This window comes from Benincasa hispida, chromosome 3, assembly GCF_027475165.1.
Source record: "Benincasa hispida cultivar pf3 chromosome 3, pf3_genome.v1.1, whole genome shotgun sequence".
NCBI classification, from domain to species: domain Eukaryota; kingdom Viridiplantae; phylum Streptophyta; class Magnoliopsida; order Cucurbitales; family Cucurbitaceae; genus Benincasa; species Benincasa hispida.
Window position 1 is genome coordinate 57,795,936 of NC_143480.1, and position 23,727 is coordinate 57,819,662.

At 37.5% G+C, this 23,727-nt stretch overlaps 1 non-coding gene across 1 annotated transcript; it reads right to left on the bottom strand.

The window, feature by feature from the left end:
- Positions 1-22,691: 22,691 nt before the first annotated feature.
- LOC120074781 (small nucleolar RNA R71) lies at positions 22,692-22,798 on the bottom strand. The gene has a single exon (XR_005481064.1). It is a non-coding gene; the product is annotated as a small nucleolar RNA R71 (small nucleolar RNA).
- Positions 22,799-23,727: the final 929 nt, after the last annotated feature.

The window sequence follows — 23,727 nt, forward strand, 5'->3', positions numbered from 1 at the left end:
TAAATTATAATATGATTGATGATGTTGTTTATAAATTGTAAAATGTTACCATCGATACTGCTTATGATATATTGTCGGCAACTTCAATAAAAAAAATACAAATTCAATACATAAAAAATTATGTTTATCGTGTCGGATGTCAATTCCAAATTTGCAAGTTTTATAAAGCCATTGACGACATGAAAAAAATAAATCAGAGTCATATGAGTTTTTTTTTTTTTTTTTTTACAACATTAGTATTGAGTAATGGACTCAAATAGGGTGGATGACGATAAATCTATCAGAGTGCATCAATGGCGTCCTGAAAGGAGCTCGAATGTTGCCGATAAATGCTTTCATTCAAACAACATTTTACAAATTCGTAAACTATTTTGAAAAAGAAGAGAAGAAATAAGAGTTGCTCCGGAGCGTTGAGATAAATACACCCGATAATAATTTTTTATAATTAATTTAGTAATCAAGAATTTATTTATAATATATTTGTAATACTACGTGAGTAAATATTCATGTACGCACACAAAAATTTTTTGAAATGGGCTGCAAGATCTGGTAAATATTATCGATATGAAGGTGTATTTCATGTGATAATTGGATGTTATAGCCTCAATGTTAAAAGAGAAAATGTTCAAATAAAGAGGCTAAATGAGTGCGAATGGTACTATCCATAGAACAAGTGGCAAGCGTTTGGCATCTCATGCTCGTATTTTATGGTAGTTTGTTCACGATTTAACATGAACTATGAAGATTTCATTGAGGACTACTATAAACTGTCAACATACACTGTATGCTACTCTCCTCAATTTCAACCTTTATCGCACGAAGATTATTGGATCATACATCCTAATATACATATCTTACATGTCAACACATCATTGTTCATGAAACCTGGTAGACCAAAGAGTTTCTGGTTCCATAGCGAGATGGACTAGATAAAACCAGGTACTCAAGTACGGTGTGGATTTTGTAATCAATTAAGTCACAATAGGAGGAAGTGTCCTTCGTTACAAAAACAGGCACCAGACAGTTATGGATTTTTATTATTAATATTTTTTTTATCCTGTAATTAATATTTTTATTCTGTAATTGATATTTTTACTGTGTAATTAATATTTTTATAATTTATTGTTTAAGTTTTAATTTATTTGCATGTTTTACTCGAATAATTTTTTTTCTTTTAGATCATGGCTTTAAATCCATAACTGATTGATCATGATATTTTATACGATCAATCTATTTATCGATTATCAATTGTATGACAAGATCATACTATAGGCGAGATATACTGTAGACGTCGAGAGACGGTTGTTCAACACACCATCCCACTCCACCGTAGAATACTGCCACTAGTATATCAAGATTTTTAGAGTGGTTAGATATAGATTCATTCAGTTAGATTGGCATCTCATTATTGTACTGATAAGAGATGGAATCCAAAGACTCATACATCTCATGTGCCTACTGAAGAATGCACTATCACCTTACAGGACATAGAAGTATATTGTTTTGGTTGTCTGTTGACCGCGAGCCTGTTACTAGAGTAATGCATGATGATTGGCACAATATTTATCAAATGCTACTTGGTGTAATCCCACCTATTGAAAAATTAGAGGATTAAGATTAAGTTTAACATGGTTAGGGACACAATTTTCTAGGGACACAATTTTCAGGACATGATGAAGATACAAACGAGCATACATACCACAAATGATGGGTGAAACTCTGTTTTCTGAAAAATCAAGTCACTTCGTGCACTTGACATTCCTACCATTGTTAGCCAACCTCTATGAAGTGGGATAGTATTCTTTGGGTGAAGCATATTTGGCATGGCTATATAGATAACTATACAAACCAACGAAACCTAACATTTGTGAAATCACTGGGCTTCTAATACTTCTACAACTGTGGACTTGAAAATGATTTCCAATAATGGCTCCATAGCTTCGACATGTCAATGATCATCAATTAGCTAGACGAGCCTATGGTTCTCGATATGTTATTTTAATTTAGTTTAACAAATAATTCTATATGACTGATATAGTTAATTTGAAATCTAAAATATTAATTTAATAATATAGGTGGAGAGACTAATTTTGTGTAACTAGATCAACTACACATGTTGTAATTCAGTATATATACATGTTTGATCTTCTTTAACCTTATCAAGTACATGAATATTGAATCTAGTTGAATTTTTTATACATATTCTTTTATGTACTTGTCTTTAATATTTTTAATATAATATGTTATGTTTTAGATTATTTAGGACTCTTACAAAGCTGTCATGGACAATTTGCCCAATTTCTGTACAAACGGTCAAGATATATGTTGGATGATAAGTCCTCTCAAATGTTTTTACATTAGTGAATGGTATTTTCCTGACAAGATGATTAGACAATTTGGTTTCTAATAGGATGTCCCATTAGAGTGCAATACTAAACCCCTATTGCATGAAATCGACTTGAGAATTGCAGATTGGTCTGAAAAAGTTGCACATTTGGTAGTGCAATGATACCATCGTAGAAGGTTTATTGCAATGGGAATTTCAACTAGGAAATTCGATAGAGATGCAACTCAAAATTACATCAATTGATATAATAATATTAAAACGCGCTACATTACTCGTCTGAGAGAAGCTATGGATCATTTGGTACATAATTAAATATTGTCTAATTATTTTTAATTTGAATTTATGTTAATATTGTCTGATTATTTATAATTCATAGAGATTGAGCAACAGTAGTCTTTGTGTCGTGCAAATGATCTAAACCAAGTCCTTATTGTATGCAGTAATAACGAGAGCTACATGGAGGAGATACATTATATGTACGATATACCTATTACTCCTCAGTTCCTAGGCGTAGGAGATGTGCTCGAGTAGTAGAAGATGGGTATGATGAGGTCGGCCACAATATGGAAGAATTGCCTCCTATGATACAAAAGTAGAGCCAGACTAGTTATGATGGCTCTGCTAGTCCGATGATGATTATGCCAACATTTGGTTCAGGATATTATGATTTAGAGGCTAGTCTATCGTCTTTATACATGTATGGACATGAGCGCGACCGTGGAGAGCATAATGAATATTCATACTATGAAGCACCTACAGAGGGACCAGAGTCATCAGAGGATTAAAAAGAACCAGAGCAACATCAAGAGGAACCAGAACAACCTAGAGTTCAAAGTTGACGACAACAACCAGCTTGAATTCGACGATGTCTACCTTGTGGGAGAAATTGATTTTTTTTTATTATTTTTAAATGAATGAGAAACATTAAATTGTTATATTATTATGAACATTTTAATTTACATTTTATTATTTTCCAATTATGAACAATAGTTGTAATATGGTAGAAAAACGATCGAGAATTTGTTCTTTTTTATGATATCTCTTAGAGTTAACAGCTAACGATGTAAATTTTACTTATTATTAAGAAATAAAAGGGTAAAATTTTCTTATTATTAAGAAATAGAACGATAAATTTGCATAGAATACCTTATTTAAGGGAAGGTAAATGAATAATATTGAAAAGAAAAAAGAAAAAGAAAAAAGAGTCGAGTGCTCACACTCGACCATATAAATTATTATGGTTGAGTTTTGAACACTCATCGAACACCATAATAGTTAAAAAAGAAAATTATGTACAAGCCAAATCTCCAAAACTGCAACATTTCTCTAATTATTCTCAAAACTACACTACTTCACTAATTATTTTTAGAAGTTACAATATTCCTCCAATTTTACTGACCCCTTCATAAATCCACCATTTTTTGTTAGGTCTTTTCCATCTCATCAATTTTACCCTCTTTTAGTGTGTTACTGTTTTTTTCTAGGTGATTCTTATTTCAAGCTTTTGGAAGAAAGCATATGCATACCTTTGTTTTCTAGATTTGAATATATTAGTAAGTATTCCATCAATGTTTTCAAAACTAGAACCTATTTTTCCCCCTAATTCAACACTTTTTGTTTAGATAAAATTTATTTTGAATACCAACAAAATCTAATTTGTTATGGTTTAAAAATATGTATTTTTTTGGGATACATATACTATTTGTGTCTTAAAGGGGTATTTTTGTCATCTGTTAATTATCTCTAAAATCACTTTGTTATTTTTTTTTTTAATTCTAAAAGAATTTTGTAAATGATATGTTAAAATTTTTCATTCCTCTTATAAGCTCATTTTCTAATGTAAAAATATAATGCAATAAGGGGATTGTAAATTTTATTTTCAAAGATATCGATTGATATTATGAGACTCATATTGTTTGTTATTTTGATATACTGATAAATTTGTATATGTATCATGTAATTTTTTTTAATTGTTTCTTATGTTTTGTAAGTAATTAAAAGTTTAGTATTTTTGTTGTGATATTTTATTTTAGAATAATACAATCGAAAAGCCAAAATACCCAAAGAATCTATATGATTATCTCACAAGATACCATAGAGCTAAACTACTAAGGATAAGGAGTTTGAAGAATATAAGACACACGCTCCTCCAAAACCTACGTGTGACATAGTGTGCCAGCACATTTTGACAACAACGACAAACATGAGAGAAGATATTTGATCAAATATCCAGCTACCTTTGGAGCACCAAATATCCAGCACATTTAGACTCAACATCTGCCACCTACCTCTGGAACACCAAATTCCTTACCTCTCAAATATGCTAAATAATGATCCTGATCTTGTCCAAATCCATGGAAGATATTCGATCAAATATCCAGGACCGATGGTTAAGGTCGTTGATGTGGTGCAAATAAACGTGTCGAGTAATAATATAATTTAAATGGCTTTGGCCGAGTATCTTCCCCAGGGAATCTAATTGATAATTGTTAGCTATTCAGATATCGTTTCGATTTTATTTAAGGGACCAAATTCAATGCAACATAGTCTAAACTAAACTAGGAAAGCAATAAAAGTGATCGAATACGAAGATTATTTACAAAAAGATGTTTTAGGAAATAGATATCATCAATGGTATCTATAAATACAATTGTTTTGACTCTTGAAGTAATTAACACAATATTTAAATCTAGAAGTCTTTTATCCAAATTGATCTTTAGAAAACAATCTTTCTTTTACTTACTAATTACTAATCGCAAGAAACAAACTAATTATGCAAAACATTAAAACTCTTCACCAGTAATCTCCATCGTTATTCGACTACTTTCAGTATGTTTAAATGATGGTCTAATATGATGATCTAATCTAAAATCTACTTGTTCAAGAAAGATTGAAATCATGGAATCGTTCAAACATCGATCAAGAAAGATTGAAATCATGGAATCATTCAAACATCGATCAAACATTAAAAAACATTAAGAACAGTCATGCTAGAAAGCGTAAATGCAAATTAACAGAGCAAAGTGTTTAACAATTAAACCAAAGAGTTCATCTATTCCTAAAACTATGAGATGTTTAGTTTAACATGACTTCTATAGATAGAATCAACATTAGAATGCAAAAATATACAAAAGAATTCAAGAATACAAAATGGAAAATAAGAGTTATCCAACATTTTGGCTGCATTTCTATAGTAGAATCGATCCTTCACTGTTCTCTGATCACTCCAGCATCATGAAGACTCTATACTTTACTTCAAATTCTCTCTCTATGCCTCAAAAACTCCAATATTCGATGTGGACCAGCTAAAAATCCTAGAATAAGTAGGCAAAACTTTCCGAAATGGTGTGGAAAATTTCCATAAACAGCCCATTGCAATGGTGCAACACAATCTTCGTTCCATGTAGCTGAACACATTCAAACAGCATAACGCCGCGGCACTTTCCAATGAGTGCTCTTGTGCCTTGAGGGTCGAGGCAGTGCCTTGCAAGCGCCAAAACACTACCTATTTTCTTGGCAACATTATTTTTCTCTCTTTTCTTTCCTCATTTCGATGCTTGGCTCGGTTTTGACCTCATTGGGCATATTTAGTTCCTTTATAGCTCATTTTGACTATAAATATTGATCTCAAACATAACCCCTAGAAACCGCTAACAAACAACATCAAATCCAATAATTGTTGGGTTTTCTGTCCTAAAAATCATGGTTTGTAAACAATAAACTTATTCTGTTAATGAATAAAGATGTTATTGAAGATTGATTCAATAAAGTAGTTATTGAATATATGAATTGCTCATTTCGTTTCAAAAATAAATCCAATAAACTTAAGCTCGATGGCTATTACATGAGTACTTGAACTTAATGTGGAGACATAAGAGTGGATTAGGTTCGAGTAAATAACCAACATGATCAATAGCAAACGAATAAGGTTGGATACCTTATTCTGTTAACACTATCAGATGCGACCCACTTTGTAAATGTTACAAATGTTGTAAAGTGCTACTAATGAAGTGGTCCTGATTCGTTCATATAGGGAAATAAGAAGTGGAGGCATCCTCTATAAAGAGTTTGTATATGATCGGGCCAAGAAATAAGTCACTCTTACTTTATAACGTTGTTTACTATTTAAGGCTGACTATTTCAAAGTGATGACCTAGATAAATTAACCTTAATCCTGAGCTAACTATGAACTCCTATTTGTTCGAGATTATCCTTAGATTTGCATGGGTGAGAGTTGGCTCAATAGGCAGGCTCAATAAACCTCCCATTTCAAGGGTAAGACCGGGTAGATAGCTGTGGACATAGGGTGCAAGATGGAATTTGCTCCTACCCGCTTTTAGAGATAGTAGAGTGGTTGTTCCCTTAAATGCTGACTCCAGGTCTTGAACAAGGAGCCCCACCTCTCTTTGGCCCAAGATAAACTCGGTTTGATGTTTGGATCTAAAACAAACTATATTAGAGGATTAGTGAAACTTAAGGAACAAGTGGTAATCTCGGGAGTAAAGCAGCTATTGACCCAACCATTATCACGAACAATCTATGAAGGGTTAACTTACTAATCATGGTTATATCGAGTGGACACAATATATCTACAGTGAGGGGAATGCAACTACTGAGCTTTAGTGGAGTGACCTGGTAGTTAACGAATGTTGGTTAATTAGGTTAAAGAGTTTAGCTGGTTAATCTCGGATCGTTGGAGCCCATGATTTTTAGGTTCATTAGGTCCCCCTACTAGCTCACAAATGGAATAAACCTTTAGAATAGCGTGATGAGTTTAATCTGAAATGTTCAAATTTCGAATTAAGGGAATTAGTAATTATATGCGATATAATTACGCGTTTAATTATGGAATTAAACAAAATTGGAGAATTGGATAATATTTAAATATGATTTAAATATTAATTTCATGAATAGGGGTTCATGATGGTAGAATTCGTTTTTAATTAATTTAATATTTGATATTAAATTAATAGAATTAATTAAATTGTTTAATTAATTAAATCAATTAAATTTAACGTTGAAAATTTGAATTTTTTGAAAATTCAAATTTAGAAAAACAATATTGTTTAATCTATTTCTTTTGGAAAAAATAGATTAAAATTGATTTTTAAATGAAAATTCATTTAATTTTTTAAATCAATTTTAAAATAAAATTGATATTAAAATTCAATTTGATTAAAATTAAATTTAATTGAGAAATTTGGAAAATCTTTGTGGGTTTTTCCAACTTGTGTCATCCAAATCCATTACAATCCTCAAGTAGGAGTTGGCATTCTTCTATGCAATGTGATTGCTGAAGGCTCTCATACCAAGAGTTCCATGAGCGGGTTTAGATCGCTCCGATTTCATAGTGACCAAAACATAAACGTCATACGAACACATATAGTTATGCATATTAAACTCATTATCGGCATGCTCAGAATACAATAATTAACAAGGAAAAAGGTTCATACCAAATAAAGATTGTCTTCATATGTCTGAACCCTCAGCTGCGGAAAACTCCCACCGATCTACCGGCACCCGACGAGTATGTCGACTGCAATAGCACGATCCGAACGTACACGAACAATGCAGCGGGGATGACACCACCACAAGAGAAACCCAGGTATCCTCGACGTCAAAAACCCAAAGAGTGGGCTTTGGTGAGTTTGGTAGAGGACGGAGAAGAAGGTGTCGTGTAGACGATAAGCAAGTGGGAGATCAAACTCTGCTATTATATAGCGAAAATGCTTATCGCATAGTAGAGCTACACGATCATTTAAGAAAAACTTAACGATCGTTTAGGAAAAATGTATACGATCGTTTAGAGAAAGCGTGAGGCAAACGATCGTTTAGACGAACGAGCTTCTATCGTATAGGCTCTCGCGATCACTTTCACAGATTCTTTTGGGCGTGTAATCATACAAATGCACGATTGACTAAAATGAAAACAATTTTCATTGTTTTAATCCGCCGGTTACCATAACTATCGCAACCCCACTTCCCACATCCGAATGTGGATTAATCTATTAATTATCAAATAATTAATCAATTAATTTAATTAATAAATATAATCATATTATATTTGTATCCTATAGTTTGATATCATATATCTAATATAGTATTTTCTTCCCTACTTGATATAAATCATATTTATATCTAATTTCCTCCAAAATAATGTATCTCATACATTTAGCCAATTATATCATATATAATTAACCAGTCCAATTATATCATATATAATTGAACTTCCTCTTGTCAATTTGAACATTTCAAATTAACCCAAACACTGATTCTCAACTTTATCCAAGCTACCCAGGTGACCTAATGGACCTGTGGCTCGAAGCTCCAACGGTACGTGAATAGCTAACTAAACTCGTTACCCACGAGATCCACCATTAGTTAACTGTTAGTGATTTCACTAAAGACCAACAGTTGAACTCTTCGTACCACAAATATATTTCTGTGTCTATCGGATATAACCAATCATGAGTACGATGACCCTTCATAGATGCTCGTAAGTACAACTGGGCTAATTTACCATTTTGCCCTTATAGTTACATCTTACTCCTTAAGTACCACTGATTCCTCTAATGAACAATAAGACATAGTCCAACTATGTGTGAACACCTCTCAGGCCAAGAGAAGGTGTGTGGCACCATATCGTTCAAGCCCCGGAATCAGCCCTTAAGAGAGCCATCTCTACTTACCCCTGCCTCGGGGAAGGAGTGAATTCCATCTTGTGTAACTGAGTTCCCAACTCCCAAATCAGACAAATCCCCAAAATGGTAAGTTTGAATCGGCGACTTGGCCACTCGCACCCATACAAATCAAAGGACCGCCCTCAATGGTAGGAGTTCCCAACTCACTCAAGATTGAGGTCATGTTACGTATGGTCATCCTAGTGAAGTGAATTCTCTATCATGAATGGTGTTATATAACGAGATATTAACACTTCGTGGTCAGGTCTTATATAAACTCTTTAAATAAGACGTCCCCGCTCGCATGTCCCCAACACGAATGATCATGATCAGACCATTTGTGACAAGTCACAACACTTATGACCATTCCACAAAGCGGGCCACGTCCGTAGCGTTACTAGGATAAAGTTTCCCTCCTTTACCCATTTACTACAGATCATTTTTGGTTATCACTCGAGACATGATCCACTTATATGTCACCACATACATGCTTGAGTCATATACAGATAACCAGGGATTTTATGTTTATTGGTTTGTGGTAAAGAAAATAAAACAAAGAATCGAGCAAAACAACAAGATGTGAAGTAAATATCATATATTAATGATAACGGGCAGAAATGCACGTTATCATAATGCTAAATCCTTAAACAATATTGGATTGCATTGATGAAATATGCTAAATTGCATTCATTAAGCATAAATTCTATAATATTGTGGTCGCATGCGTCCAATACATTAGAGCAGTTGATCTTTATATTTTGTGCAAAATAATGCGTTAACGCAATGCAAAGAATGAGATCATAGGAATACATTTGTCGAGCGCAACTTCACCGCAAGACTTTGCGTTGATCGTGCTCGCAAACATTCACCCAAGAAGAATCACCGCAACGTGGTGGACGCATCCAGACGAAAGGATAATTAAGATTGATGGGACAGAAAGGTGACGGCAGTCGGATCCAAATTAAGTTAGCAGTCGATAACGGTCACAAAGTACATCCATCTTTATGGTGACAATTATCGGGTGCATCAGTCAAGAATTAAAGCTGTCTCATCTGTACAACCAGGAGAGAGAAGCTGCCTTTTACCTTTGATACCCTATAAATACCAAGTGCATTCTTCAGAGAAGGGGTTAAGCAGTCGATTACTTCACATCACTTTACAAGTTCACACCTCTGTTCATAGTTTTCTTTTCTATTTTACGGCGGAGCTAGAGAACAGTGGTGACGTCAGAGATCGTCCAAAGCGGCTCGAGAGAGAACCTTGGGGCATAAGACCAAAGAGCGGGTTGACTCTTGCGAAAGCGAGAATATCCTTAGAGCACGAGTAGAACAGTGTAACGCCTGGTGGCAAGAAATTGCTTCAGGCTCTTTACTATACTTGCATTGTTATTCTATACTTCATCTCATATCTATCCAATGGAAGTTCTATTTCTACATCTGCTCGCTCTCTTAATACGCATGAGTAGCTAAACTAGTTGAATGGGTGGAGAGGAACTAAGCTAACATGATCTAGGAAGTTCATTGCTTACGATTGTCTTGTTTTATGTTTTGCAAATTACCCCTTTAGAGTTACTCGAGAGAGAATCTAAAGAAAGAACCTAATGATATTATGTGGTTGTATATTTGTGTGAATGTCATGTTGTCATCGCATAAATAGAGATAGTGGTATATGTGTAAATCCTGTAGACTTATCGCATATTTATCGCATGCGTTCTAGCCTAGAAGCCATGGCATTGACACCAAGAGGTGGTTTACTATTGTATGCATGTTGCACGATCGCAAAGCATTAACGCATCCTAGGGAATGTTAGCCGAAACCCTTCTCAACCCGTTCACCACATATTCATCGTATTTCCTGTTTACCAACTCTCTTCAAACTCTGCCGCATTTATTATTATTTTATCAATGCAACAACCACCCAACACTTGTTTATTTCACTAGTTACAGCAACTTTTCATAAAAATCTCCAACGCAACTATTTTCACAAGTCCCTGTGTTCGACCCTGGACTTACCAGGAAACTCAGAGGAATTTACACTTGGATTCCGCTGGGGAAACTTGAGTGCACAATGCTATCCATCAACACATATCATCCATATTTTCCACACCTCATAAATCTAAGCATCATGTTTTTGGCGCCGTTGCCGAGGACTTTGGCAAAATAGTTGTTAACGGTAATTTTTGTGATTTCTTTGCAGAACTCTTAATCTCTGGTGAACTACGACCCAGAGATTGAGAGAACATTTCGAAGGAGACTGAGAGAATGCCAACAGCAACCACAATCCAATAAAGAAGAGATGGCGGAGCAGCCTAGGAATGAAGCACCAAACAACAACAATGTCATGGTAAATCCAATTCTGTTGGCAAACGATCGCAATAGGTTCATTAGGGACTATGCATCGCCAAACATCTATGATTTCTCTCTGGGAATCATGAGGCCTTCCTTAGACGGAAGTAGATTTGAAATAAAACCGGTGATGCTATAGATGATCCAGGCTGCAGGTCAATTCGGAGGAAGGCATGGCGAGGATCCGCACGCCCATCTCCGAAGTTTTATTGAAATCTGCAATAGTTTTGTGTTCCCAAACATCTCTATTGAAGAAGTTCGACTAACGTTGTTCCCATTTTCTCTCTGTGATCAGGCTAGGAAATGGGCTTATTCGCTTGAACTAGGAGAGATCACTTCTTGGGAGCAAGTTGTGGAGAAGTTTATGAAGAAGTATTTCCCACCTACAGAAAATGCCAGACGAAGAAAGCTTATTACTAATTTTGAACAAGATATAGACGAATCGCTCGGCGATGCTTGGGCGAGGTTTAAAACGTTGGTCCGAGATTTTCCTCATAATGGGCTGCTAGACTACGTTCAAATGGAAATTTTCTACCACGGTTTGAATCCTACTTCGCAGACTGCTGCCATTGCGGCAGCAGCTGGTGGTCTACTTGATAAGACTTATGATAAGGCGAAGAATATCCTAGATCGCATCTCTAAGAATCATGAAGACTGGAGGAAGAACGACCAGAGAATAAGACTCAAATATTCGGATGCAAATAACGGTGCTATTGTTTCATTGCAAAACCAAATGACCGCAATGATGAATTTGATTCAAGGAATGACGATCAGCAGCCCAACACCGCAAGGTAGGAAAATCAATGCAATAATTCAAAACACCGCAAGATGTGCGACTTACGGTGATGGGCATGCGATGGAGGATTGTCCACAAAACCTACAATCTGTATATTTTGTAAAGAACAACCCCTTCTCCAACACTTACATTCCCAGGTGGAAAAACCACCCAAACTTTGCTTGGAAGAATCAACAACAAAATTTTCAATCTGTGGTACAAAAAGAAGGGCCACTAGGGTTCTTTCAACGCAGAAATGGTCAACAGAGCAACCAAGCAAGTAGCTCACAACACCCACCATAATCTTCTTCCCTAGAAAGCCTATTGAAGCAATATATAGAGAAAAATGAGACGGTGCTTCAAAGTCAGGATACGTCTATCCACAATCTTGAATTGCAAATGGGCCAGATTGCAAATGAACTCAAAAGTAGACCGTAAGAGGCACTGCCAAGTTCAACTGAGCTTCCATGCAACCCAGGGAGTTCAGGTAAGAAGCAATGTCAGGTTGTGACACTGCATAGTGGAAAGACTGTGGAGGGAGAAAAGAAGGAGCAGAATAAAACAACCTCCATCGTAGCTGAACCTGAGATTGCGGCAACGCAAGAAGAAGAAAAAAATGAAGCAATAGAACCTGAGGTTGCATCAACCTCAAAGTCAAATGAAACGGGAACCATGAAAGTCCAGTTACCACCTTTCCCTCAGAGGCTAAAGAAGAAGAAAAACGAAGAGGTACAGTACCAACACTTCATGTCTATGTTGAAACAATTACATGTTAATATTCCTTTCAGTGAAGCAATTGAGGAAATGCCTGCCTATGCCAAGTTTCTGAAGGACATTGTAACCAAGAAAAGAGACGCTGGAAAATTTGCCACGGTGGCAATAACGCAAAGTTTCAAATCTATTATCCCACCGAAGATGAGCGATCCTGTGAGCTTCACTATTCCTTGCTCCATATGAGGACTCTATATTGGGCAAGCCCTGTGTGACAGAGGCCCAGAAATTTGATGTCGCTATCAATCTTTCGACAACTAAATGTGGGGCAACTTGTGCCCACATCCGTGACTCTCCAACTGGCCGACAAATCTCTGGTTCATCCAGAGGTTAAGGTGAAGGACGTGCTAATCACGATTGATAAATTTATTTTTCCAACTGACTTCATCATCTTGGATTATGGGGCCGATAAAGATGTGCCCATCATTTTAAGGCGACTTTTCTATCAACGGGTTGTGCTCAAATTGATGTGCACAAGGGCGAGATCACTTTGAGCATAAACGGACAGAAGATCAAATTTAATATAATTCGTGCCATGAAATTTCCTGATGAGGAAGACCTGCTAGATTAAGAAGATGACTTGAATTTGATTGAAGAAGAAAAGTCCGATGAAGAGTATGAAGAAGAGGATGCTGACGCATCCGTAGTTGCCTGCAATGCGATTGTAGCAAAAACAAAGAAGGAAGAATGACTGATCGCAACGCAAGAAGAAGAGCCGAAGGAAGAAAGAAAAATAACGCAACCTTCTCTCGTGGAGCCACCAACCCTTGAACTAAAAACTCTACCAACACATCTGAAGTGCGCATTTCTGGGGAAGAATGAGAAGCTGCCAATAATAATTTCCTCTGCACTCAACGCAGATCAAAAGAATGTGTTGATGAGCATTCTCAAAAAGCATGTGCGAGCAATCGGCTGGACGCTTGCTGATATCAAAGGAATTAGCCCCGCGTACTACATGCACCACATTCGTCTTGAGGACGACCAAAAAGAAACCATTGAAAATCAATGTAGACTTAACCCTGCAATGAAACAGGTCGTCAAAAAGAAGATTATCAAGTGGCTGGATGCGGGCATTATCTATCCTATTGCAGATAGCACGTGGGTCAGCCCCGTGCAATGTGTGGTGAAGAAGGGCGGAATGACAGTAGTCCCCAATGAGAACAATGAATTAATACCGTAGAGAACCATCACTGGATGGCGCATCTGTATGGACTACCGCAAATTGATGCAGCCATAAAGAAAGATCACTTCCCTCTACCATTCATCGATCAAATTCTCGGCAGATTAGTAGGGAATGATTTTTTACTATTTCTTGGATGGATACGCTGGGTACAACCAGATCATGATAGCTCCTGAAGAACAAGACAAGACCACATTCACCTGCCCATATGGGACATTCGCTTTTCGCCGCATGTCGTTCGGTCTCTAAAATGCGCCAAGCACGTTCCAGAGGTGTATGATGGCGATCTTTTCAGATTATCTCAAGGACTCAGTAGAAATATATATGGATGAATTCTCCGTTTATGGGAACACTTATGATGTCTGCCTGACCAATCTGGAGAAAATTTTGAAAAGGTGTGAAGAGACGAACCTAGTGCTCAACTGGGAAAAATGTCACTTCATGGTGACAGAAGGTATAGTGTTGGGACACAATGTCTCCCAAGAAGGGTTGGAGGTGGACAAAGCAAAGATTGACGCAATTGAAAAGCTTCCACCTCCAACCAATGTGAAGGCAGTGTGAAGCTTCTTGGGGCATGCTAGATTCTACAGACGATTCGTTAAAGACTTTTCTAAGATATCAAGTCCATTGAGAGGCAGACAGAAAGTTTGAATTTGACAACAATTGCCTCAACGCATTTCGAATTTTAAAGGATGCGCTGATTATCGCACCTGTCTTAATTGCGCTGGATTGGACACTGCCGTTCGAAATCATGTGCGACACAAGCGGGTATGCGATGGGAGCCGTACTAGTGCAAAAGAAGAAAACAATTTTGCATCCCATTGCATATGCCAGTAAAACTCTGAACCCTACTCAAATTAATTATACCACCACTGAAAAAGAGCTCCTGGTTGTGATTTTTGCGTTGGAAAAATTTCAGGCATACTTGTTGAGAACCAAGGTACTCATTCATACTGATCACTCGGCAATCAAATATTTGATGACAAAGAGGGACGCAAAGCCGAGATTGATCAAATGGGTTCTCCTCCTTCAAGAATTTGATATCGAGATAATTAATCGAAAGGGGACAGTGAATCAAGTTGTGGATCACTTGTTCAGACTGGAAAATCCCGAGGTTGACCGCAATGAATCTAAAGTGAGTGTCGTGTTTCCGGATGAGCAGTTATTTTGCATAGAAGAACTGCCCTAGTATGTGGACATTGTTAATTATTTGGTCTGTGAACAATTTCCTGAAAATTACACCTATCATCAACGAAAGAAGCTCAAGAATGAATGCAGACACCACTATTGGGATGAGCCGAATCTGTATAAAAGAGATGCAGACCAAATCATTCAATTATGCATACCAGATGTAACTCAACAACGCATATTGTCATAGTGCCACGATTCACTTATGAAGGGCACTACTGCAGCCAAAGTTTTACAAAGTGGATTTTTCTGGCCTTCATTATTTAAGTATGCTGCTGACTACACAATGAAATTTGATCAATGTCAGCACACTAGCAACATTTCATGTAAGAACGCAATGTCGATGAATACTATCTTGCAGCTGGAACTATTCGGTGGCAGCACATTTCATGGGACCATTCCCTCCTTCAAATGGTAAGCACTATATTTTATTAGTCGTTGACTATGTCTCCAAGTGGGTAGAGGCAATTACATGCACCGCAAGTGATGCGGCAAAAGTCTCCCAATTCCTAAAGAAAAATATTTTCACGCGTTTTGGCACTCCCCGTGCCATCATAAGAGATGAAGGATCACACTTTGTCAACCATAATATAAAGGAGCTGTTGCGCAAGTACAACATCCTCCACAAAGTGGCCACCGCATACCATCCGCAAACAAATGGCCAAGCTGAGGTGTCCAATCGTGAAATTAAATTGATACTCGAGAAGGTAGTCAAACCATCGTGTAAGGATTGGGCAATGAAGCTTGATGATGCATTATGGGCATACCGGACTGCATTTAAAACACCTATAAGTATGTCCTCCTATGCGTTGGTATTCAAAAAAGCGTGTCACTTGCCCTTGGAGCTGAATTTCGATTTAAAGAAAGCAGGGAAAGCGTAGAAAATGCAATTGGTCAAGCTAGAAGAATGGAGGAACAACGCATATGAAAATGCAAAAATTTATAAGGAGTGCACCAAGCGCTAGCATGATCAATGCATATGCGGCAAGAACCTCCAAATCGGGCAGAAGGTCTTGCTTTTCAATTCACGCCTGCGACTCTTCCCAGGAAAGCTAAAGTCTCGTTGGTCCGGACTGTTCATAATTCGACAAGTACTTTCGCATGGCGTGGTTGAATTATCAAATGACGACGGTACCAACATATTCAAAGTCAATGGGAAATGAGTAAAGGCATACCATGGAGAAGACTGGCATCGCCAAGTCGACTCCATGGAACTAAGAAACTTTGAATAAAGAAGGAAGTAGGTGGTCCCTGCATTGTCAAATGATCACAATTTCTCTGGGACGCAAGTTTTGGAAAACTTCAAGTCTTCAACTCTTTTCTCCACTACTCAGAATCTTCACTATCTTTTCAGTTATCTTTTCCTTTTCCAGTACTATTTCTGGAAAAAAAACCTTATCTTTTGTTTAAAATAATTTGACCCTCTCTTTGTTTTCCTTACAACGATCGAGGCACTGGATTGCGGGAACGTACGTGAAGCAGCACTTATCTTATTCCATCACCGTAACCTAACGACAAATGATCGTCGCAAGATGGATGCGTCAATACAATGCGAGCCATAGTGCTGAATTTGGGGATGTACTCTTCCTTATCTTGACTTCAAATTTTGCGCTATCACATTGCATATTATTTTTCAAAGTTTTATCACTGCATCCTCCTTGATTACCGCAATCATTTCACTAGTAGATAACTTTAGTAGTTTACCGCATGTTGTTCTTTGCCAAGAATGATTTCAATGATGAAAAATATGCTTCTATCTCTTTCGTATATACTAGAGTCAACGTAAATCTTAGGATACTCACCTCATGAAATATTTCTCGAAGTTAGGGGTTTGCTAGCTTTCTTTCAAACTCTCTTTACAATGCATTTTTTGACCATCGCATGACTTATTTTAATCTTTTGGCAATGAGAACATTGCCGCATTTTAAACTTGGGGGTGGGGTATTTGTTTCCGACCTTGCTACAAAAAAAAACACAAAAAGATGATTTTTTAGAATAACAACTCCACTGTCAACGCAATAGGAAACCCATGATTGATCAGAGTTAAGTTGTGAAAGGCACTTACCCATAGTTGGATGTCTACACGACACACGTGGGGGCAAGCCAAAAGGAAAGTAAGTCATCAGGATCAACGCATAAATAAATGACCGCAACTCTACTGCCAAATTGGTATGAGTTTAGTCTAAGGAAGAGTGCATTTCTCGTAGTTGGATGTCCGCATGACACCCGTGGGGGCAAGCTAAAACGAAGGCAAGGCACTTGGATCAGTGCAAGGTCAGAAAAAAATAGCAATGAAAAAAAAATTTTTGTACAAGGATAAATCATTTGACACCCCAGTGGAAAATTTTCTTTTTGAAATAAATCATGCGATGTTTCGAAATTCGTAAAGTCCTTTTGAAAGTTAAGCTTGTAATTCCTAAGTCTTAGAAATATTTTAGGAAGATATTTGAATAAGACTTAAGGAAATTCTAGCATATAGAATCTGAACGAAGTATCCTTGAGAAATCTACAGAAAGAACTTTACGGCTAACTTGCTAAAGGAATTTTTAGCTTATGCTTGAGGACAAGCATTGCTTAAATTTGGGGGTGTGATAACGGGTAGAAATACACGTTATCATAGTGCTAAATCCTTAAACAATGTTGGATTGCGTTGATGAAATATGCTAAATTACGTCCATTAAGCATAAATTCTATAATATTTTGGTCGCATACGTCAAATGTATTAGAGCAGTTGATCTTTATATTTTGTGCAGAATAATGCGTTAACGCAATGCAAAGAATGCGATCATAGGAATATATTGGTCGAGCGCAACTTCACCACAAGACTTTGCGTTGATCGTGCTCGCAAACATTCACCCAAGAAGAATCACCGCAACGTGGTGGATGCATTCAGATGAAAGGACCATTAAGATCGATGGGACAGAAAGCTAACGGCAGTCGGATCCAAATTAAGTTGACAGCCGATAACGGTCACAAAGTACATCCAGCTTTATCGGTGACAATTATCCGGCGCATTAGTCAAGAATTAAAGTTGTCCCATCTGTACAACTAGGAGAGAGAAGTCGCCTTTCACCTTTGATGCCCTATAAATACCAAGTGCATTCTTCAGAGAAAGGGTTAAGCAGTCGATTACTTCACATCACTTTATAAGTTCACACCTCTGTTCATAGTTTTCTTTTCCATTTTACGGCAGAGCTAGAGAAGATTGATGATGCCGAAGATCGTCTAAGGTGGCTTAAGAGAGAACCTTGGGGCATAAGAGGAGAGAGCGGGTTGACTCTCGCGAAAGCAAGAATATCTTTAGAGTATGAATAGAACAGTGTAACGCCTGGTGGCAAGAAATTGCTCTAGGCTCTTTACTATACTTGCATTGTTATTCTATACTTCATCTCATATCTATTCAATGGAAGTTCTATTTCTACATCTGCTCACTCTCTTAATACGCATGAGTAGCTAAACTAGTTGAATGGGTTGAGAGGAACTAAGCTTACATGATCTAGGAAGTTCATTGCTTGCGATTGTCTTGTTTTATGTTGTGCAAATTACCCCCTTAGTGTTACTCGAGAGAGAATCTAAAGAAAGAACCTAATGTCTCGAGAGAGCTAGGTTAGAATCTGGTCTCGAAAGAGAAAGGTTAGACTTGCATAAACAAGAGATAAGGACTTAGAGATAAGCTCTGTTTGTCAACTTGTATCGCATGCATCCTAGAAATAGGAATGATATTATGTGGTCGCATATTTGTGTGAATGTCATGTTGTCATCGCATAAATAGAGATAGTGGTTTATGTGTAAACCCTATAGACTTATCGCATATTTATCGCATGCTTCTAGCCTTAGAAGCCGTGGCATTCACGCCGAGAGGTGGTTTACTATTACATGAATGTTGCACGATCGCAAAGCATGAATGCATCCTAGGGAGTATCAGCCAAAAGCCTTCTCAACCCGTTCTCGCATATTCATCGTATTTCCCATTTACCAACTCTTTTCAAACTCTGCCACATTTATTATTATTTTCATCAATGCAACAACCACCCAACACTTGTTTATTTCACTGGTTTCCGCAAGTTTTCATAAAAATCTCCAACGCAACTATTTTCACAAGTCCCTGTGTTCGACCTTGGACTTACTAAGAAACTCAGAGAAATTTACACTTGGATTCCACTGGGAAACTTGAGTGCACAACGCTATCCATCAACACATATCATCCATATTTTCCACACCTCATAAATCTAAGCATCAATTAACAATCACATGTGTTTGTATACACTGTTTACAAACTACATGACACGAGAATTTAGGACATCAACCCCAACAATTGCATGAGAAGAATGATGAAATCCATTTGAGTTTGTTGAAGAATTTAAGCCATGTAGCTTAGTTTTTTAGATTATAGAGGTCGAAGAAGAGTTCTTCAAGCTCAGAAAAAACTGCCTTCTCCTATCAAATTCTTCCCTAAATTCAGCTTATTTTGGTCCTACAACTCAATCTAAGATCTTATGGAATAGTAGGGAAGATCTTGTGGTGGTTCAGGACTAGCTACTGAGGAGATTGAAGCTAAATTTAAAAATCAAAAGTGTTCTTCAAAGGTATTTTTGAAACCCTCTTTATTTTGAATGAACATGCTTAATTTGTTACTAAAATTAATGAATTAGAGTGCTTAATGATCCTGAAATTTTTCGCTATATGCTTGCTACTTCCAATAATTAGTATCAGAGCATGATTTAAGCACTCAAATCGTGTTAATTTTAGGTTAGAGGGTGATTTTCATAAGATGTATGAAAATGGTGGACTGATGTGGTTTTTCTAAGTTTTGGCACTAAATTCCCTTCATTTATATTGTAATTCTTGTAATTGGCTCTTGTTTGTTGGGTCTTAATGTGTGCTTAAGTATCTGTAATTTTATTAGGGTCAATAGAGTTGAGTTTAGACTGAAATTGAAGATAGAACCAAAGATGCTAAGCAGTAGAATTCTAGAGATGAAGCTTCTGCCAGGTAGCACTGCGATGCTACCTCGAGAGCATTGCAATGCCGCTATTTATTTCCAACCCAAATTTGAAGAACAACCCATGGCGTTGAACCACTAGGATGCAGCGTTGTGACGTTGTTCATCCCAGCCCAGAAAACGCATGCGAGCCCAAATCAGATCGGCCGATTTGGGTCGGGAGATTGATAACGGGCAGAAATGCACGTTATTACAGCACAAAGTTATAAAACAATGAAGGATTGTAATTGTAAAAATATATGAAATTGCGTCCAAAAGCATTAAGTTTATAACATTGTGATCGCATGCATCCATCGCATTAAAAACAGTTAACTTATGTATTTTATGCAGAAAATGTGTTGACGCAAGGCAGAATTGCGATCCAAAGAAATTAACGTTCGAGTGCATTAAGAGATTGTGACGGCAAGGCTATACGATCATTTACATTCATGAAAATCTGCTCAAGAAAGTGGCCACATAAAGCAGGTGCATCAAGGTGAAAGCTTAATAAATCACAGTGGGATAGAAAGCGAATGACGGTCGATTCCGAATTAAGTTGACAAACTGTTAACGACATTGTAGCAAGTACACTCAACTTTTCGGTGACAATTATTCGGTGCATCAGACAGAGAATTAGTGGCATCCCATTAGTGCAATCACTCGAGAGAAAAAGTTCTTCACCTTGAAGCTCTATAAATACCAAAGGACACCTTCATTGAAGGAGTTTGGTTTTTCATTCCAGTTGAGCCATATAGAAGAAGTTCGCCTTTGTTCTTAGTTTGCTTATACTTAGAAGGCAGAAGCGATAGAAGGGAAAAGATGCTAGAAGATCGTCCTGGTCAGCTCGAGAGTGCCAGGGAACGTGGAAAACAGAGAAGGGCCAACTCTTGCGAGAGCAAGAATATCTTTTGAGCAGAGTAGAGAAGAACAGTGTAAAAGCCTTGGGAAGCAAGAAATTGCTACCAGGCTCTTTATCTTTCTTTCACATTGTCATTCTGTATTTTGATTTCAAATATAGAATGGAACTTGCATTTCTACATCTGTTCACTCTCTTTACAATACGTATGAGTAACTAAACTTTCGAATGATTTGTCTTATGTTGCGTCCATCACCCATTTAGAGCTACTCGAGAGAGTCTAAAGAAAGAACCTAAGACTTGAGAGAGCTAGGTTAGAATCTAGACTTGAGAAAGCAAGATTAGATCTGCATAAGCAAGAGATAGAGACTTAGAGATAAACTTTGTTTGCCAACATGCATCGCATGCACCCTAGAGATAGGTTATGGTAGTATGCGGTCGCCTTGTGTATGTTGTGTCATTCTTCATCGCATAGAAAAGAATAGAGGCTTAGATGTAAGTCCTATAGACATCATCCCATACATCATATGCGTTCTAAAACTAGAAGCCATAACATTTGCATTGAGAGATGACTTGTTGTTGTATGTATGTAGCACAATCGCATAACATGAATGGAATCCTAGGAAGTGTTTGCCAAATCCCTTCTCAACCCGTTCCCCCGCATACTCATCGTATCTTTCGTCTTATTAACTCTTTTCTCAACTCTGCCGCATAAACTTTAAACTTCAAACAATATACTAACCAACACATTATTTTACTTGTTACTACAAAGTAATCGAAAACTACCATCGCATATTGTTTCCTTAGTCCCTGTGTTCGACGCTGGGCTTACCAGGCAACTCGGTAGGATTTATACTTGAATCTTGCTGAGAAAACTTGCATGCACAATGCATATTCCACCATCGCATTCTACATCATTATTTCATCGCATTAACAAAAACGCATCAAGTTTTTAGCATCATTGTCGGGGATTACGGCAATACCTTGTGTTAACGGTAATTTTTTTATTATTTTTTTTTTTGCAGCTTTCAATCTCTGGCGAATTACGACCCAGAAATTGAAAGAACGTTCAAACGAAGATTGAGAAACAATCGCCAACAACAGCAAGACAGAACTCCAAGAATGGTGGAACAACCGGAAGAGAAGGCCGCAAACGTAAATAATATAATGGCCAACCCTATCCTCCTGGAAAATGACCGCAATAGACCCATTCGGGACTATGCATCACCCAACCTATATGATTTCTCCCTAGGAATCATGAGGCCAGCTCTGGATGGATCGAGGTTTGAAATGAAACCGGTTATGTTTCAGATGATTCAAACGGTCGAATAGTTTGGTGGAAGGCATGGCGAGAATCCACACACCCATCTCCAGAGTTTTATTGAAATCTGCAACACTTTTGTGATCACAAATATCTCTGCTGAGGAGGTTCGACTAACGCTGTTCCCCTTTTCCTTATGTGATCAAGTAAGGAAATGGACTTATTCACTCGAACCAGTGGAGATACCATCGTGGGAATAAGTAGTGGAAAATTTCATGAAGAAATACTTCCCTCCAACATAGAATGCAAGAAGGAGGAAGTTAATTACGAATTTTGAACAGGAAATTGACGAATCGCTCAGTGACGCCTGGGCGAGGTTTAAGAGGCTGGTAAAAGATTGCCCGCATAACGGCTTACCAGATTACTTACAGGTGGAGATTTTCTACCACAGACTGAACCCTGCATCCCAGATGGCTACCAACACGGTAGCAGCTGATGGTCTGCTTGATAAAACTTATGATGAGGCCAAGAATATACTTGATCACATTTCTAAAAATCATGAAGACTGGAGAGAAAGTGATCAAAGATTAAGAATTAAATATAGAGATGCAAATAATGGGGCCATCGCATCCCTTCAAACCCAAATGAACGCGATGATGAACCTAATACAAGGCATCACAATCAATAGCACGGGAACACAAAAAGGGCAGGTCAACGCAATTGCTCAAACGACCACGAGTTGTGTCATCTGTGGAGAAGCACATTCGATTGAAGAATGCCCAAAGAATCCGCAGTCAATGTGCTTCATAAAGAATAACCCTTTCTCTGATACGTACAACCCCAGGTGGAGAAACCACCCTAATTTCGCGTGGAAGAATCAACAGCAAAATTTTCAACCTATGGCGCAAAAAGAAGGGCTACCAGGATTTTTCCCGCAAACAAACGGTCAAATGAAAAACCAAGCCAGCAGTTCGCAGGCACCACAATCTTCATCCTTGGAGAGTGTGCTGAAGCAAAATATTGAAAAGAATGAAACAGTACTTCAGAATCAAGCAACGTCCATCCGCAATCTTGAAATTCAGATGGGACAGATTGCAGACGAATTCAAAAGTAGACCGCAAGGAGCGTTGCCAAGCTCAACTGAGCTCCCTCACAACTCTGGGGGTACAAGAAAGGAACAATTCCTAGCAGTCTCCTTGCTAAGTGAAAAAACGACAGTGGAAAAAAGGGAAGAGCCCACCAGAACCAACCCGAATGCGGTGACAACTGAGGACCCGTTGATATATGATTCAGAAGAGCCAGAGAAGATGAACTCAAAAGTTACGACCACTCACAGGCCTCTAG